At 36.9% G+C, this 15,638-nt stretch overlaps 1 protein-coding gene and 1 long non-coding RNA gene across 3 annotated transcripts in view; one reads left to right on the top strand and one right to left on the bottom strand.

Moving 5' to 3' along the window:
- Window positions 1-15,638, bottom strand: part of EYS (eyes shut homolog) — a 2,089,174-nt gene that overhangs the window by 223,693 nt on the left and 1,849,843 nt on the right. The gene's annotated exons all lie outside the window — the stretch shown is intronic.
- The window catches only part of LOC117087417, a 31,133-nt gene that overhangs the window by 195 nt on the left and 15,300 nt on the right, over window positions 1-15,638 (top strand). The window contains exon 2 of the long non-coding RNA XR_004438804.1: window positions 10,956-11,019. This is a non-coding gene — a long non-coding RNA (uncharacterized LOC117087417). The remainder of the gene's footprint in view (window positions 1-10,955; window positions 11,020-15,638) is intronic.

Raw genomic sequence — 15,638 nt, forward strand, 5'->3', positions numbered from 1 at the left:
TCTTGTATCTTTCTATAATTTCTTCCCCTTTCTTTTTGTTGGAGAGAAAGAGTGTAGCTCTTCCTTTGCCTTGCCAGGAATTGCAAAGGGTATCTTCCTAACATTTTATATTTGAAGAGTGAAAGGGCACATATTTAGTCATTCACTTGGGACAACAGGCATAAACTGGGTTGTATGATCGCCTGAGATTAGCTTTCTCTTTTGAAGAGGAAACACTTCCAATAGAGAACAGTTGCTCTTCAGTCTCACTCTTTTTTAAAGAAGAGTCTGTTATCCCAGGTGGCTTAATAAGCCACCCATACATCTGGTTTCCACCTTCCTGAATTTACTTCCTTGAGAGTCAAGAGCAGACTCTTAGGATGTAAGCACAACAGCTCTTCCCATTACTCACTCACTCACTCACTCACTCACTCACTTCTCTGCGTCATCTATCATTGTTACCTATAGCTTTTTCCTCAAAGTCCTTCCCTTTGTTTCTAACATTGTGCTCTTCTGACTCTTCTATTTTGAATAGCCTCTTCTATCTCTTGTTCTTTTTCTAATTGCTCTACTACTCATTCTGCTCCCTTCTGACTCTGGGCAATGTAGTTTTGCTGTAAAATGCTCTCTTGCTCTGCCTGCCTCTGGTTTTGGTTTCCCTTCAGGAAGTACATGGTTCAATCCTGAGCTCTATATAGTTAACCCCAAATCTATGTGTCAGCCCTGACTATTGTTAACATGTTTTTCCTTTTTAGTTGGTACACATAATAACTGTACATATTTACGGGATACAGAGTGATATTTTGATACACAAATATGATGTATAAGGATCACATCAGGGTAATTAGCATACTCATCACCTCAAGCATTTATCATTCCTTTGTGTTGTGAACATTAAACAATTTCTTTTCTAGTTTTTTAAAGCATATAATAAATTATCATTAACCATGTTTACCCTACAGTGTTATAGAATGCTACAACTTATTCCTTCTATCTAACTGTAATTTTGTATTGTTACCCAGTCTCTCTCCATCCTCGTCTCCTCCTTACATTTCCCAGCCTCTAATAACTGCAATTCTACAATTCTCTACTTCTATGAGCTCATATTTTTGTAGTTTCCACATATGAATGAGAACATGCAGTTTTATCTTTCTGTGTCTTGCTTATTTCACTCAACAAAATGTCCTCCAGACCCATCCATATTGCCACAAATGACAGGATTTCATTCTTTTTTATGGCTGAATAGTATTCTATTGTGTACATGTTCCACATTTTCCTTATCTATTCATTTACTGATGAACATTTAGGTTGTTTTTTTATATTTGCTATTGTGAATAATGCTGCAATAAATACTGAGGTGCAGGTATCTCTTTAATATACTGATTTCCTTTTCTGCTTCTACTGAATATTAGCAGCTATTTTTGGATATCCCCATTTGGAGGTTCATCTGACGCCTGAGAAAAAAGTGGCCTAAATTAATTCTCTTTTATTTTCTTCCTAGAATTATTCTAGCATTTGTGTTACCTGGTTCAACACTCAATAACTGTTCTTTACACCTTCCCCTGGCACTCCTCCTTCAGTGAATTTTTTTAGTCCTGTTCTATTTCCTAATATTTGATGTTCTTTCTTCTTCTCTCCATGTCCACTGCTGCTTTGCTTTCCTAGTTCTGATTCTAGTAAAAATTCTCCTATGAAAAGCTAATAAAGATACAGGAAAAAAACTAAACACGTGTTTTTCCATCCCTCACACTCCACTCAACAGAGCACTTCTGATACCAGATGTGTAGGGGTTTTTCCCCACACACCAACAAAGCAATTCTCCAGTAGACCCCAGTTGACATCCTCTACTAATTCAATTCAATTCTGACACTATATACCTGGAGATAGTATCAGATCCCATAGGCTGAGCACTCAGATCCATGACTTCTCCCCACTTCAGATGCCAGTCACAAGCACAGGCTGTGACCTGTTTCTGACCAATTGGCTGTAAATCAGGAGTTCCCATGATACCTTCCTTGGGTTTGATCAGTCTGCTAGAGTGACTTACAGAACTTGGAAACATTTTGCTTATGTTTACTCATTTATTATAAAGGACATTACAAAGGATACAGATGAACAGCCAGATGGAAGAGCTGCATAGGGCAAGGCATGTGGAAAGGGGCATGGAGCTTCCCTGCCCTATCCAGGTATGCCAATCTCCAGGCACCTGTACAAGTGAGCTCAACGATCTGGAAGCCCTCTGAATCCTGATCTTTTGGGGTTTTTTAACATCTGTTTTTATTTTATTTTATTTTTTTGAGACAAAGTCTCACTCTGTCTCCCAGGCTGGAGTGCAGTGGTGTAATCTTAGCTCACTGCAACCTCCACCTCCTGAGTTCAAGCGATTCTCCTGCCTCAGCCCCCTGAGTAGCTGGGACGACAAGTACGCACCATCACATGCAGCTAATTTTTGTATTTTTAGTACAGACGGGGTTTCACCATGTTGGCCAGGATGGTCTCAAACTCCTGACCTCAGGTGATGTGCCCACCTTGGCCTCCCAAAGTGCTGGGATTACAGGTATGAGCTACCACGTCTGGTCTCTTTTGGGTTTTTAAGGAGGCTTCATTATGAAGGCATAATTGATTACATCATTGGCCATTGGTGATCAACTCTCCTTCAGCCCCTCTCCTCTTCCCAGAGGTCTGGGGTGGGGCTGAAAGTCCCAACCCTCTAATCATGAAGTTTTTCTAGTGATCAGCCTCCATCGTGAAGCTACCTAGTGGCTCTGAGCCACCAGTCATCTCATGAGCCTAGAAAAAACACTCATTGCTCCAGTGACAGAGCTGTGTGCCGGGAAGTGGGATCAAGACCAAATATACATTTCATGGTATCACAAGATGGAACTCTATATATGAAGGTTTGAGAGAGAGACACACACACATAATATCATCCAGGTAAAGGAGTAGACAGTCTTAATCATTTTAATTAGCAATCTACCTGCTTTTAGTCTGAGCTCTTACAGAAACACAGCCCCGCACCTCCTCCTTGCTAAAATACATACATTTCCCCATTATCAACTTAATAAAATCCAAACTCCTAGAAGTGTGCTTACATCTATATTTAAACCTTATATTGTACTACATGTCTTCATGGAGATTTTACCAGAGTGTACCATACATGATTTTTTAGTAGTTTTTCTGGCTTTCCCCTCCCAACTTCTTAGCTGGGATGGAAGCTGCCTAAAGCAGGAGCTTGTCTGCCTTGTTCATGCTGAATTTCCTTAGCTGAGAACATAGCCTGATACATAGCATGCTCTCAAGATTCATTAGACAAATGAATAAATGAGTGAAGAGTTATTATCCTTACCTTCTGCTTTCTGGCCACATGCCCTCTTAGATAGTACTTATCTGTTATGAGCTGAATTGTGTTTTCCCCAAAATTCATATGCTGAAGCCCTAATACCTAGTATCTCACAGTTTGACTCTATTTGGAGATAGGGCCTTACAGAAGTGATTAAGTTAAAAAGAAGTGGTTTGTTAGGATGGGCTTTCATCCAATTTGACTGGTTTCCTGTAAAAATATTTGAAAAGGAGGAAGAGTAAATTTGGGCACACAGAAAGATATAAGATGAATGTATACACATAGAGGAAACGCCGTGTGAGGAAAGACCACAGTGAGAAGGTCTGCATGCCAACAGACAGGCTTCAGAAGGAGCCAACTCTGCAAACAACTTGGTCTTAGACTTCTAACCTACAGAACTGAGGAAAGAAATTTCTGTTGTTTAAGTCATCCAGTCTGTGATATTATTTTTATTTATTTATTTATTTTTGAGACGGAGTCTGGCTCTGTCTGTCACCCAGGCTGGAGTGCAGTGGCTGGATCTCAGCTCACTGCAAGCTCCGCCTCCCGGGTTTATGCCATTCTCCTGCCTCAGCCTCCTGAGTAGCTGGGACTACAGGCGCCCGCCACCTCGCCCGGCTAGTTTTTTGTATTTTTTTTTTTTTTTAGTAGAGTCGGGGTTTCACTGTGTTAGCCAGGATGGTCTCGATCTCCTGACCTCGTGATCCGCCCGTCTCGGCCTCTCAAAGTGCTGGGATTACAGGCTTGAGCCACCGCGCCCGGCTGATATTTTTATCATACATTTACTTTTGCAAGAGTACTCTGTTAAACCGTTTACATACAATCCTAATAAGAATCCTGTGATGTAGATATTTTTATGATCCCCATTTTACAGATAAAGAAATGGAAGAATTGAGATGTTAATTAACTTTTTGTGGTCAAACAGCCAGGGTTTGGAATGTAGGCAACTTGATTCACACTGTTCCCTCTACCTGATATACCTTCTCCTTCACTTCTGAATGGTAAATTCTAATCATCTGTAAAGCCAGAGGACATGGCTTTTTTCACTAAATTTCCCCCCATTTGACTTCAAACTTATACTGTGATATTTGTTTTACTTTATGTTTAGTTTCAAATTTGTTGTAGTTGCCTGCTCAGGAATCTGCTTAGCTCTCCAGGATGGGGGCCTCACATTATTCACCATAGCCGTTTGACATTAAACCTAGACCCCTTCTGGAGTGAGAGCCTATTATGGGCTGAATTGGTACCTGGATCCTGATTGCTGGCTGATAGGTATCCTGGCTATACACATGCCAATTTATATGTATACAAAAATTCACTTGTTTCAGAATTCCATGTTCTATTCTCTGTTACATATGTAGGAATCTCTGCTAGCCTGATATTGATTACATCCCTGAATCATTATTGTTCCCTATAGCCTTTATATGTAATGTTCTACTCTTTACATGCACTTTCCCCAGAATCAGAAGTTGAGTCTCCCCTAAAGCCCCCAGCTTACTGTGCATAGTCTGTTTCCATGGCTCTGCTTATCCTACACATGACTTCTGTTAAGCAGGCAATGTCCAGGCATGAGCTCTGATAGTCAATCCTTACATTTCTGTTAATGATTCACTCATTCATTCACACATGCATTCACTCATTTATTTGTTCTTCTGTTTTTCATCTAACTGGGAGCTTTTTATATGCCAGGTATAACATAGATCCAGGTCAGTTTCCTGATTTGATACTAAACAGATCAACAAGCTTTTAATGCTCCTAACAGTCTACAAAAATGCAGCACACCAACATGGCACATGTATACATATGTAACAAACCTGCACGTTGTGCACATGTACCCTAGAACTTAAAGTATAATAATAAAAACAAAAAATCCCAGATTAGCCTACACTAAAATGTAACTTGAAAACATATCACTGATGAGATTCAGTATCTTTCTACATGTCAACAGGAAGCAATCTAAAAGAAAATCAGTAATAAATAAGTTGCAAACTAGGAAATTATAACATGTCATGAGGATATGTTAGATGAAGGCTAGCTGTGGTATGATGATAAGGGACATCTGAAGTTTTTGAGAATCTGGAATACTGAAAAAGGAATACTGTGGAAAAGGACAGATTAGTGCGGCTCTGGGACTGCCTATTGAGAGAGAAACTCAATCCAGAACTAGGGTGTTAGTGATGGTGACCACTGAATTGAATAATGAGTCCAATTTAGCAAACATTTTTGAGCAACCCCTAAATACTAGACAATTGTAGGATGCAAATGGAAATCACATATAGTCCTTCTCCTCAAGTAGTGGGGAAAACAGACACATAAAATCCTAGCTTTACTAGAGGTAGGAGTGAGGCAAGTGTGGCTGTCGGCAATATCAAGCAACACCTCAGATGTGCTATTATCTGAAGTGATATCAGACACTGTCAAGATCCAGATTTTCTAGGCTTCCCTCTTAACGAAATGAACATAGTACAATTCTCAGACTTCTGTCTGATAGCAGAAAACAAGAAAGAAAAAAGTGGAGATCAGTGCATTTTGGTGGGTAATACAGGAACTATACTGGATATTTTATATATTTTAATATTTTCCTCTCCCAATCCATTTCATTCTTCTCCACTCTTCTCCCTGTATATAAGTTATACAGTCTATGGTATTTTGTTACAGTAGTACAAACAGATGAAGACACTACATTCTGAATTTAAACAAGTTTCTGCTGTGTCAAAATTGAGACGAGCATGCACTGACTAGCTGATAAAATCGATTCCATTTAATTGGAATGATATTTCTCACTACAAAATAATAAGGTAGTAATATGACTGGTAAATCTTTCACACGCACTTAGATTTGTAAATCAACTGGTTAACCTAGAAAACCAATAAAATTAGATTTCTGAACTCTGCACAGATGAAGATGAGACTTCGAAGTAGAAGGGAAATAGGAAACTCAAGTAACTAGCCAACCTTACCCAATCCTACAGGAATAATGCATATTTAGAGTTGCTGGTCTAGTATGGTGATACAGACCTAACCACAATCTAATTACCAAGCTTAGAGTCGAGTCTGCTGCTGCCCATGAAATAGAGTTAAAATAACTAGTCCTTAGAGGATTTCAGGATTGTTAGTACTGTGCTAAGAAAGGGATGTCCCTCAGGTTCTAAGGAAACAGGGCTCTGCAGAATTGTAACTATTGGATGCAACCACAGGGTTTTAACATTTAAAGATAACATTGGTCAGTCTGATCTACCATCCAGGCAGCCCAGTTAGCCATGGGAAAACCAGAAGTGATTTTCTTAAATACATTTTCTAACAAAGCTTAAACATGATAGAAATATTGAAATGTGGTTTAATTCTCTTGGTTGGAAAAGAAAATGTGATCTGTAAATGATTCTATAAACTTTTGACTTAATTTCCCTTAATTTCTGCCCAGTGTGTCAAGTATGATTTAGTTAGTCACATCTGCAGTATTTGCAAGTTAACACGTCTATTTTATCCAAAATCATAGCAAAATTAGTTGGATATGTAAAAATATTTGGCAAATGTCACAAGTAGATTCAGTGAGGAAAAGCCTAATTTCTAAGTCACACATATGTACTCAAGGGTCCTGAGTTGGATGAGCACATATTCTACAAAGAGCTGGACAGTTCTGGTCCTTGTTTTATCATGGGTCAGGAGTACAAAAGTGAACTAAATAACAGAAGTCAAAAGGCAAACATTGACACTGGAAGCTCACAAGACTTAGCAAGAAACACATTCTTAAAAGTCATTAAACAATTTTGAAAAGAAATTCAAGCTGCGGGGACTGAGCTCTGAGATCAGAACAATAAGTTCCATGAATTGGAACAGAGGCTTTCTGAACGCAGTTTTGAAGAATGCTTTTCCCAGACAAGCTTCTTTGTGAGGGGATTTTTTTTTTTTTTTTAACAAACATGCCTATTTTTGACTCAGCTCAGAAATGAAATATTTCAAAAGTCCTTTCAAGCTCAGTATCTCTAAAATTACTCTTTCAAAGTTACACTTTAAGGGGTACTACAGGATTGAGATTAAAAGGGATACCAAGTTTGTAAAATTTTCATAGGTATGATAAAGAGGCACAAAAATCCCCACCCACCCCCCAATAATTTCTTTAGTGTTTTCGATAAAACAAGCAAAATACCAGTTGGAAAGCATGGCACTGTTAACGGGGTTGGGAAAGTGTTTCAAAATTCAGTTTTGACAAAAGAAAGCGTGAAACAAAATTGCTTTTATTATGGGTTTAGGAGTTTTACAAAGGGAATTTTAATGAGAAATATTTTCATAAGGTTTGTTTTCCATAATTAATGTCATTGAATATAAAAATATAGCAGACCCTTGAGCAACAAGGGTTTTAACTACATGGGTCCACTTGTAAATGGATTTTCTTCAATAAATATATTGAAATATGTTTTGAAGTTTGTGACAGTTTGAAAAAGCTCACAAACCATATAGCCCAGAAATACTGAAAAAAAGCTAAGGAAAGGTTATATCATAAATGTATAATACATATGTAGATACATCTATTTTATTATCTATTACCATAAAATATACATACATCTATTATAAATGTTGAAATTTATCAAAAGTTACACTCACACTTAAAGACTGTACATGGTGCTATTAATAGTAGAGAGAAATGTAAACCAATGTAAAGATGCAGTATTAAATCATAACTGCATTAAATTAACAGAACATACTGTACTACTGTAATAATTCTTTAGCCACCTCTTGTGGCTACTGAGGTGAGCTCAAGTGTTTTGAGTATCTATTTAAAATGCGATGGGATCTAACCATCGCCACATGAGCAGTTCATCTCTCCAGTAAATTGCATATTGCAGTAAAAAGTGATCCCCTGTGGTTCTTGCATATTTTTCATCTTGTTTAGTGCATCTTGAATAATGTTATGGGACCTTATGAAGTGCCACTAGTGATGCTGAAAGTGTTCCCAAGAAGCAGGGAAAAGTCATGACATTACAAGAAAAAGTCTAATTGCTTGCTATGTACCATAAATTGAAATCTGTAGTTGTGGTTGCTGCTATTTCAAGATAAATGAACACAGCATGAAACCATTGTTTTAAAAAAAAAAAACAAAACAGAAAAAGAAAAGGAAGTTTGTGAAGCTGTTGCTGCAGCTAGGCCAATAGGCATAAAAACTTTGCAGTTTCTGCAAACTACCTTTTAATCTCATATTGAAAATTCAGCTTTTATGTGGATGTAGGATTGCTATGATTTGAGAAGTTTAGTCATTATATGACAACTTAAAGCAAAAGGAAGGTGATGATCTAAAGCTGGAGAATTCAATGCCAGCAAAGGATGGTTTGGTGATTTTAGAATGTAGTTTGGCTTAAAAAACATCATGATAACAGGAGAAGCAGCTTCTTCAGATGAGTTCACAGATGCCATTAAGAAAATCATTGAGGAGAAAGGATATCTGCCTGAATAGGTTTTTTTTTTCCTCTTTTTTTTTCTTATTATATTTTAAGTTTTAGCATACATGTGTACAATGTGTAGGTTTGTTACGTATGTACACATGTGCCATGTTGCTGTGCTGCACCCATTAACTCATCATTTACATTAGATATTTCTCCTAATGCTATCCCTCCTCCCTCCCCATCCCCCATGACAGGCCCCCGGGTGTGATGTTCCCCGCCCGGTGTCCAAGTGTTCTCATGGTTCAATTCCCACCTATGAGTGAGAACATGCGATGTTTGGTTTTCTGTCCTTGTGATAGTTTGCTCAGAATGATGGTTTCAGCTTCATCCAAGTCCCTACAAACGACATGAACTCATCATTTTTTATGGCTGCATGGTATTCCATGGTGTGAATGTGCCACATTTTCTTGATCCAGACTATCATCGATGGACATTTGGGTTGGTTCCAGGTCTTTGCTATTGTGAATAGTGCCACAATAAACATACGTGTGCATGTGTCTTTATAGCAGCATGATTTATAATCCTTTGGGTATATACTCAGTAATGGGATGGCTGGGTCAAATGGTATTTCTAGTTCTAGATCCCTGAGGAATCCTCACACAGTCTTCCACAATGGTTGAACTAGTTTACAGTCCTACCAACAGTGTAACAGTGTTCCTATTTCTCCACATCCTCTCCAGCACCTGTTTCTTGACTTTTTAATGGTCGTCATTCTAACTGGTGTGAGATGGTATCTCATTGTGGTTTTGATTTGCATTTCTCTGATGGCCAGTGATGATGAGCGTTTTTTCATGTGTCTGTTGGCTGCATAAATGTCTTCTTTTGAGAAGTGTCTGTTCATATCCTTCACCTACTTTTTGATGTGGTTGTTTGATTTTTTCTTGTAAATTTGTTTAAGTTCTTTGTAGATTCTGGATATTAGCCCCTGAATCAGTTTTTAATTCAGACAAGTGCCCTATTTTGGAAAAAAAAATGCCACAAAGGACACTTATTAGTAAGGAATAGAAGCAAGCACTAGGATTTCAGGCAGAAAGGGATAAGCTAATGCTACTGTTTGTGCAAATGCAGTTGTGTTTATGATCAGGACTGCCCTTACCTATAAAGTTGCTAAGCTACTAGGCTAAAAGGGAAAAGATCAACACTAGCTACCAGTCTTTTGGTTGTGCAACAGGAAAGCCTGGACAATGAGAACACTTGTTCTGAATTGGTTCCATCAATGCTTTGTCTCTGAAGTCAGGAAGTACCGTACTTGTAAGGGACTGTTTTTTAAAGTTCTTTTGATTTTGAATAATGCCATTAGCCACCCAGAATACCATGAGTTAAACACTAAAGGTGTTGCAGTAGTCTACTTGTGTTGAAGTAGTCTACGTAGTTTTTAGGAAAACATGATGTCTCTAATTCAGCCTGTAGATCAGGGGGTTATAAGGATCTTTAAGGCTGATTACACACAGCACTCTATAGACAGGATTGTCAACACTATGCAAGAGAATCCCAGTAGAGAGAATAACGTAAGAGTCTGGATGCATTAGACCACTAAAAATGTCATCATTGTTATAGAGAAGGCTGTGAAAGCCATTAAACCTAAAACAACAAATTTCTGCTGGAAACAACTGTGTCCAGATAGGCACGACTTCACAAGATTTATGACAAAGCCAATCGAGGAAGTCATAAAAGAGATTATGGATATGGCAAAAAAAAAAAAAAGGACAGCAGGTGAAGCTTTCAATACAGGATCTTGGAGAAATTGAACAGCTCAGTAGACACCTCTATTAAGATGTCTCTAATTAATAGAAAATTAATGGAAGACGACTTGGTGGAGATGTGTGCTTCCAATCAGTGGAAGACAATGAGGAAGAACTTGTAGAAGATGCAGTGCCAGAAAACAAATTGACATGAAACAATCTGGCAGAAGGGTTCTGATTACTCAGGACTGTTTCCAAATTCTTTTAGGATATGGACCCTTCCATGATATGGGCATTGAAACTAAAGCAAACAGTGGAAGAACAATTGGTACCATGTAGAAACGTTTTAGAGAAATAAAAAGCAAAAACATCAGACAGAAATTATGACATATTTTGGTAAAGTTAAACTGAATGTGTCTGTCTCTCGTGCCTCCCCTTCTATCTCTTTTACCTCTTCTGCCTCTGCTATCCCTGAGACAGCAACACTCTTCTTCTTTCTCCTCCTCCTCTTCCTCAGCCCACTGAATGTGAAGACAAGCAGGATGAAGGCCTTTATTCCGATCACTTCCACTTAATGGATGGTAAATACATTTTCTTATGATTTTCTTAATAATGTTTTCTTTTGTCTAGCATTATTGTAAGAATACAGTATATAGTGTATGTAACATGTTAAATATGTGTTAATCAACTGTTTATGTTATTGGTGTGGTTTCTGGTCAACAGTAAGCTATTAGTAGTTACGCTTCTGAGAAGTCGAGAATTATGTGGATTTTTGACTGCATGGAGGTTGGCGCCCCAACCCCTGTGTTGTTCAGGTGTCAACTGTAGAACCAAAAGTCCGGATGTATTTGTTATTTGAACCATACAACAAAAACAATAGAAAGACAAGACTCTCCAAATAAAAAGGAGAAATCATATCAAATTCAGAGTTAACTTACTTAGGTGGCTACTAATGTTCTTATCCATACATTTGGTATTGGATTATTTAATCACAGAGTTGATTGGTTTTATTTTTATCATGTGCAAAAATGCTAAGTGAGGTGGTTTACATTAAAAAGTCAGACTCAGAAAATAATTTGCCTAGCTTGATTCTGCATGAAAATATGAAGATATTCATGAAGATACGTATTTATTTGTATAAACATAAATATTACAAAAATGAATTAAAGCAAGTATTTTTCTTGATAAGAAGATATGTGCAAATTATTGGTTTTGAATAATTTAATTTCAAAGTTCAAATTTAATTAAAACTATGCATTAGACCAAAATGGTGTTTAGTTTTAAAGAAATAGATTTAAAGCAATTCAAACTTGTACTGTTTCTATTTTGGTAGAGTGCTTTTCCCTGCTAGTTATCAGAGGCATTGCCCTTGTTTCTCTGTAGCATTTTGTGTTCTCCAGATAGTAACCTGACAAAATTACTATTCTGTCCGTGGATGGACTACATACATTGCTTTTGCCTACCTAGTTTCCTTTGTTTGTGCAGCTACCAACCCAGGCTGACCAAACAGATATACCTGTCCATAATAATATTCAATAAGAGTCTTCCCTAACATTTGATAAGTGGATGCAGGGAGAGAGGCTTTTTCTTTGTCCTGGATCACATGCTGTGAAGACCATCTAGTTGGAATGCCAACAGCCTTCTTTTCTAGCTGCTGGGACAAAAAGCCAGAGAGAAAAGCAGAATAAAGACAGAGAGATGCAGAGCACAGGACCTGACCCTGCCTGAAGCCTTAGACTTTCTAATAAGAGACAATGACTCTTTTTCTGTTGTAAGCTAGTTTGTGTTGGGTTTCTGTCCCTCACAGCCAAAATAATCCTGGCTAATTCAACAAATAAGCAATAGAAAAAGCTGAAAGGGAAACAATTTACAGCAAAATATAAGGCAGTGCATCTAGTTCTTAGCCACATATGGCAAAAATGAGCTTTTTATGTGTTTTCAGGTATATAATAAGAGAGAAATAAGAATTTTTGCCTTAATGTATCTCAAACATAGAGACTGTTAGTACATTTTACAAAAGTGTACAATATGTTTTAGTCTGCTAATTTTAAAAATTGCATTTATTTAAATTTCTAAATTAAAAACATTTAAAAAATTGACAGATAATTATAATGTATTTTCATGTACAACATGTTTCAAAGTCTATATATACTGTGAAATGACTAAATCTAGTTAACACATGCATTACCTGACATAGTTATCATTTTTGTGGTGAGAACACTTTACATCTACTCTTAGCATTTTTCGAGATTATAATAATGACTTTAAGAGAAATATACTGGCCAGGAGTCGTGGCTCATGCCTGTAATCCTAGCACTTTGGGAGGCTGAGGCAGGTGGATCACTTGAAGTCAGGAGTTCCAGACCAGCCTGGCCAACATGGCAAAACCCTGTTTCTACTAAAAAATCAAAAATAAGAAGATTAGCTGGGCATGGTGGCACACACCTGTAATCCCAGCTACTAGGGAGGCTGAGGAAGGAGAATCGCTTGAACCTTGGAGGTGGAGGTTGCAGTGAGCCGAGATTGTGTCACTGCACTCCAGCCTGTGTGATGGGAGCATGACTCCATCTCAAAAAAAAGAAATACAAATCAAGATAAAAGAAGTATATTTACACATCAAAAGCTTGATCACTTTAGTAAAAAAATATTGTCAATGACATATATTTGGTTATATAGAAATAAATCACTGTTTTGATAAATTATTTAATAACAATATGATTTAGCCATTGTATTAGTCCCTTCCCACACTGCTCTGAAGAAATACCCAAGACTGGGTAATTTAAGAAGGAAAGAGGTTTAATTGATTCACAGTTCAGCATGGCTGGGGAGGCCTCAAAAAACTTACATTCGTGGTGGAAGGGGAAGTGAACATACCTTCTTCACATGGTGGCAGGAAGGAGAAGAATGAGAAACCAGCAAAGGGGAAAGCCCCTTATAAAACTATCAGATCTTGTGAGAAGTTCCTATCTCGAGAATAGCATGGGGGAAACTGCCTACATGATCCAATTACCTCCCATCGGGTCTCTCCCACGACACGTGGAGATTATGGGAACTACAATTCAAGATGAGATTTGGGTGGGGACACACCCAAACCATATCAGCCATATATACAGGTAGGTTTAGGTAAAGATTAAAAGTTTAGGGAGGTTAATGGCAAAATATTCAGAGTAATTCATCTGACCTTAAACCATCCTCTACCCTCTTACCACACATACACAAAAGTACATGCAAATATACTCAATTATTGCACATTACAAAACAATTATTACTGGGTTAAGTGCAAATTTATAGTCAATAAATCAAGGGAAATGAAATTGTATGAAGAAATTTGGATGTAATTGAACAGGCAGTGTAAGAAATCCTTATATCTCAGTCTGTTTACATGCCAGATTGGTTTGATTCTTTTGCTTGTTAGTTCTGTTTCATCAAAGTATGTACCCAAACTAATTTCTTGAATGAACACATCAAATAAGGTGAACTGGTTTATGAATAAACACCACCTCAATAACTCACACTATCATATCAGATCACTCTCGAATGGCTTCACAAGTATTTGTCCCAACAGCCCCCTTCTTATTCACTTTCCTGAACCTAGGAATAAAACCTGAATGCTTTGACTTTGAGCTCACTGCTCTACTTATAATTCAGGGTTCTCTTTATGATTACCGCCACTGAATGCTATAGATGTAGAATTCCACAGTTAGAAGAGATTCTAAAATGTCTATTTCACTTACTAGTTCTACAAATGAAAACTCAAGCTCAGGGCTCTGACATACCCATCCAAGGTTTCAAGTGGCAGAGCTGGTCCTGGGCATTCATCCCAGAGGCCCAGCTCAATGCTTTTATTGGAAAGCCGTTATACAGATGCTCTGCATACAACTTGGGACTTTTCATTGTATTGATTTGGTTTTATGCAAGTTATTGTGTCTCAGCATAACATCATAAATCCATGCTAGGTGTTCAAATTATCTGAATGGATTGTCATATTCAATAATTAAAAAGTTAATATTGAAGAATAATAGCTCTTTATAAATAAAAACTCTGTATAGAGTTTTGTTTCTGTTAAATATTGAGAGCATTTTATATGTATTAACTCATACAAATGATTCTTAGATTTTTTTAGTAGAAAGTCATACTAATTCTTTCTGGTAATCCTATTCACTTTTCATTAAGTTCTCTTTTAAATAGGAGGTCTTAGGCTACATTTTGTGTAGCTTGTTTGTTTTTAAGTTGACAGATCAAGTAAGGTGTACTGGTTTATACAACTGGTTTACACAAGGTGTAACTATGTTAGATCTCAGTTACATAGGAAACAGAGTAAAATATATTAAATTGAATAAATAGTTTTGTATTAAATCCTGAATCGAGTCTAGTTTTATGTATTATCATTTTTTTTCTTGGTTACCTGAAAGAGTTCGAAGGAAGTCTCTGTTTTCCAGAATAAAATATCTTTTTAGAAACTTTGAAGCAACAGACCTTTAAGAATTCTGGATAAAAATGTCTGTGATGAAAAGATGGATGCTTGGGGTGATGAATATCTCATTTGCCCTTATGTGATTATTATTCATGGTATGCATGTATCAAAATATCTTATATACCCCATAAATATATAACCTATATATCGACAAAAATTAAAAATAAAGAATTTAAAAAAATATCTATGGTAGAATACCAAATATGCCTCAAAGGTAATAATTTATTAAAATCATGAAATATTAATTCATGATTTTGGAAATTCTTATTTTGTAAAGTGAGGGTGATGGTGGTTAACAATATACTTTTTAAGAAAAGTATATTGAGTTTGAACAAAATGTTATAATAAAATTTGTATGTTTTGGTAGCTGAGAGTTTGCCTGTAGAGAGAAACTGTTCTTAAATCCCAGTTCTTAAATTTTCTAGCTTGTGTGACCTTGGCAAAAGCATTCAGTCTTTTGTATCTCAGGTTTTTCATCCAAAAATATGAGGATAATGAGGAGTTTTTGTCTCAAAGAGTTGTTGGGATAATTAAACACATGTATTAAAAAGTACTAAGAGACAGAGCCAGACTCCGTCTCAAAAAAAAAAAAAAGTACTAAGACATAATAAATTAGTGATTTTTATTAAAAATAGAAAATTATTTTATATTATTGCTCCTTAAAAATTACAAATAATTACTGCTATTAGCCTACATTTTGGTGTATTTTGTTTGAATTATTTGAAG

Source organism: Trachypithecus francoisi, unplaced genomic scaffold, assembly GCF_009764315.1.
Source record: "Trachypithecus francoisi isolate TF-2019V2 unplaced genomic scaffold, Tfra_2.0 Lachesis_group10, whole genome shotgun sequence".
Taxonomy (NCBI): Eukaryota; Metazoa; Chordata; class Mammalia; order Primates; family Cercopithecidae; genus Trachypithecus; species Trachypithecus francoisi.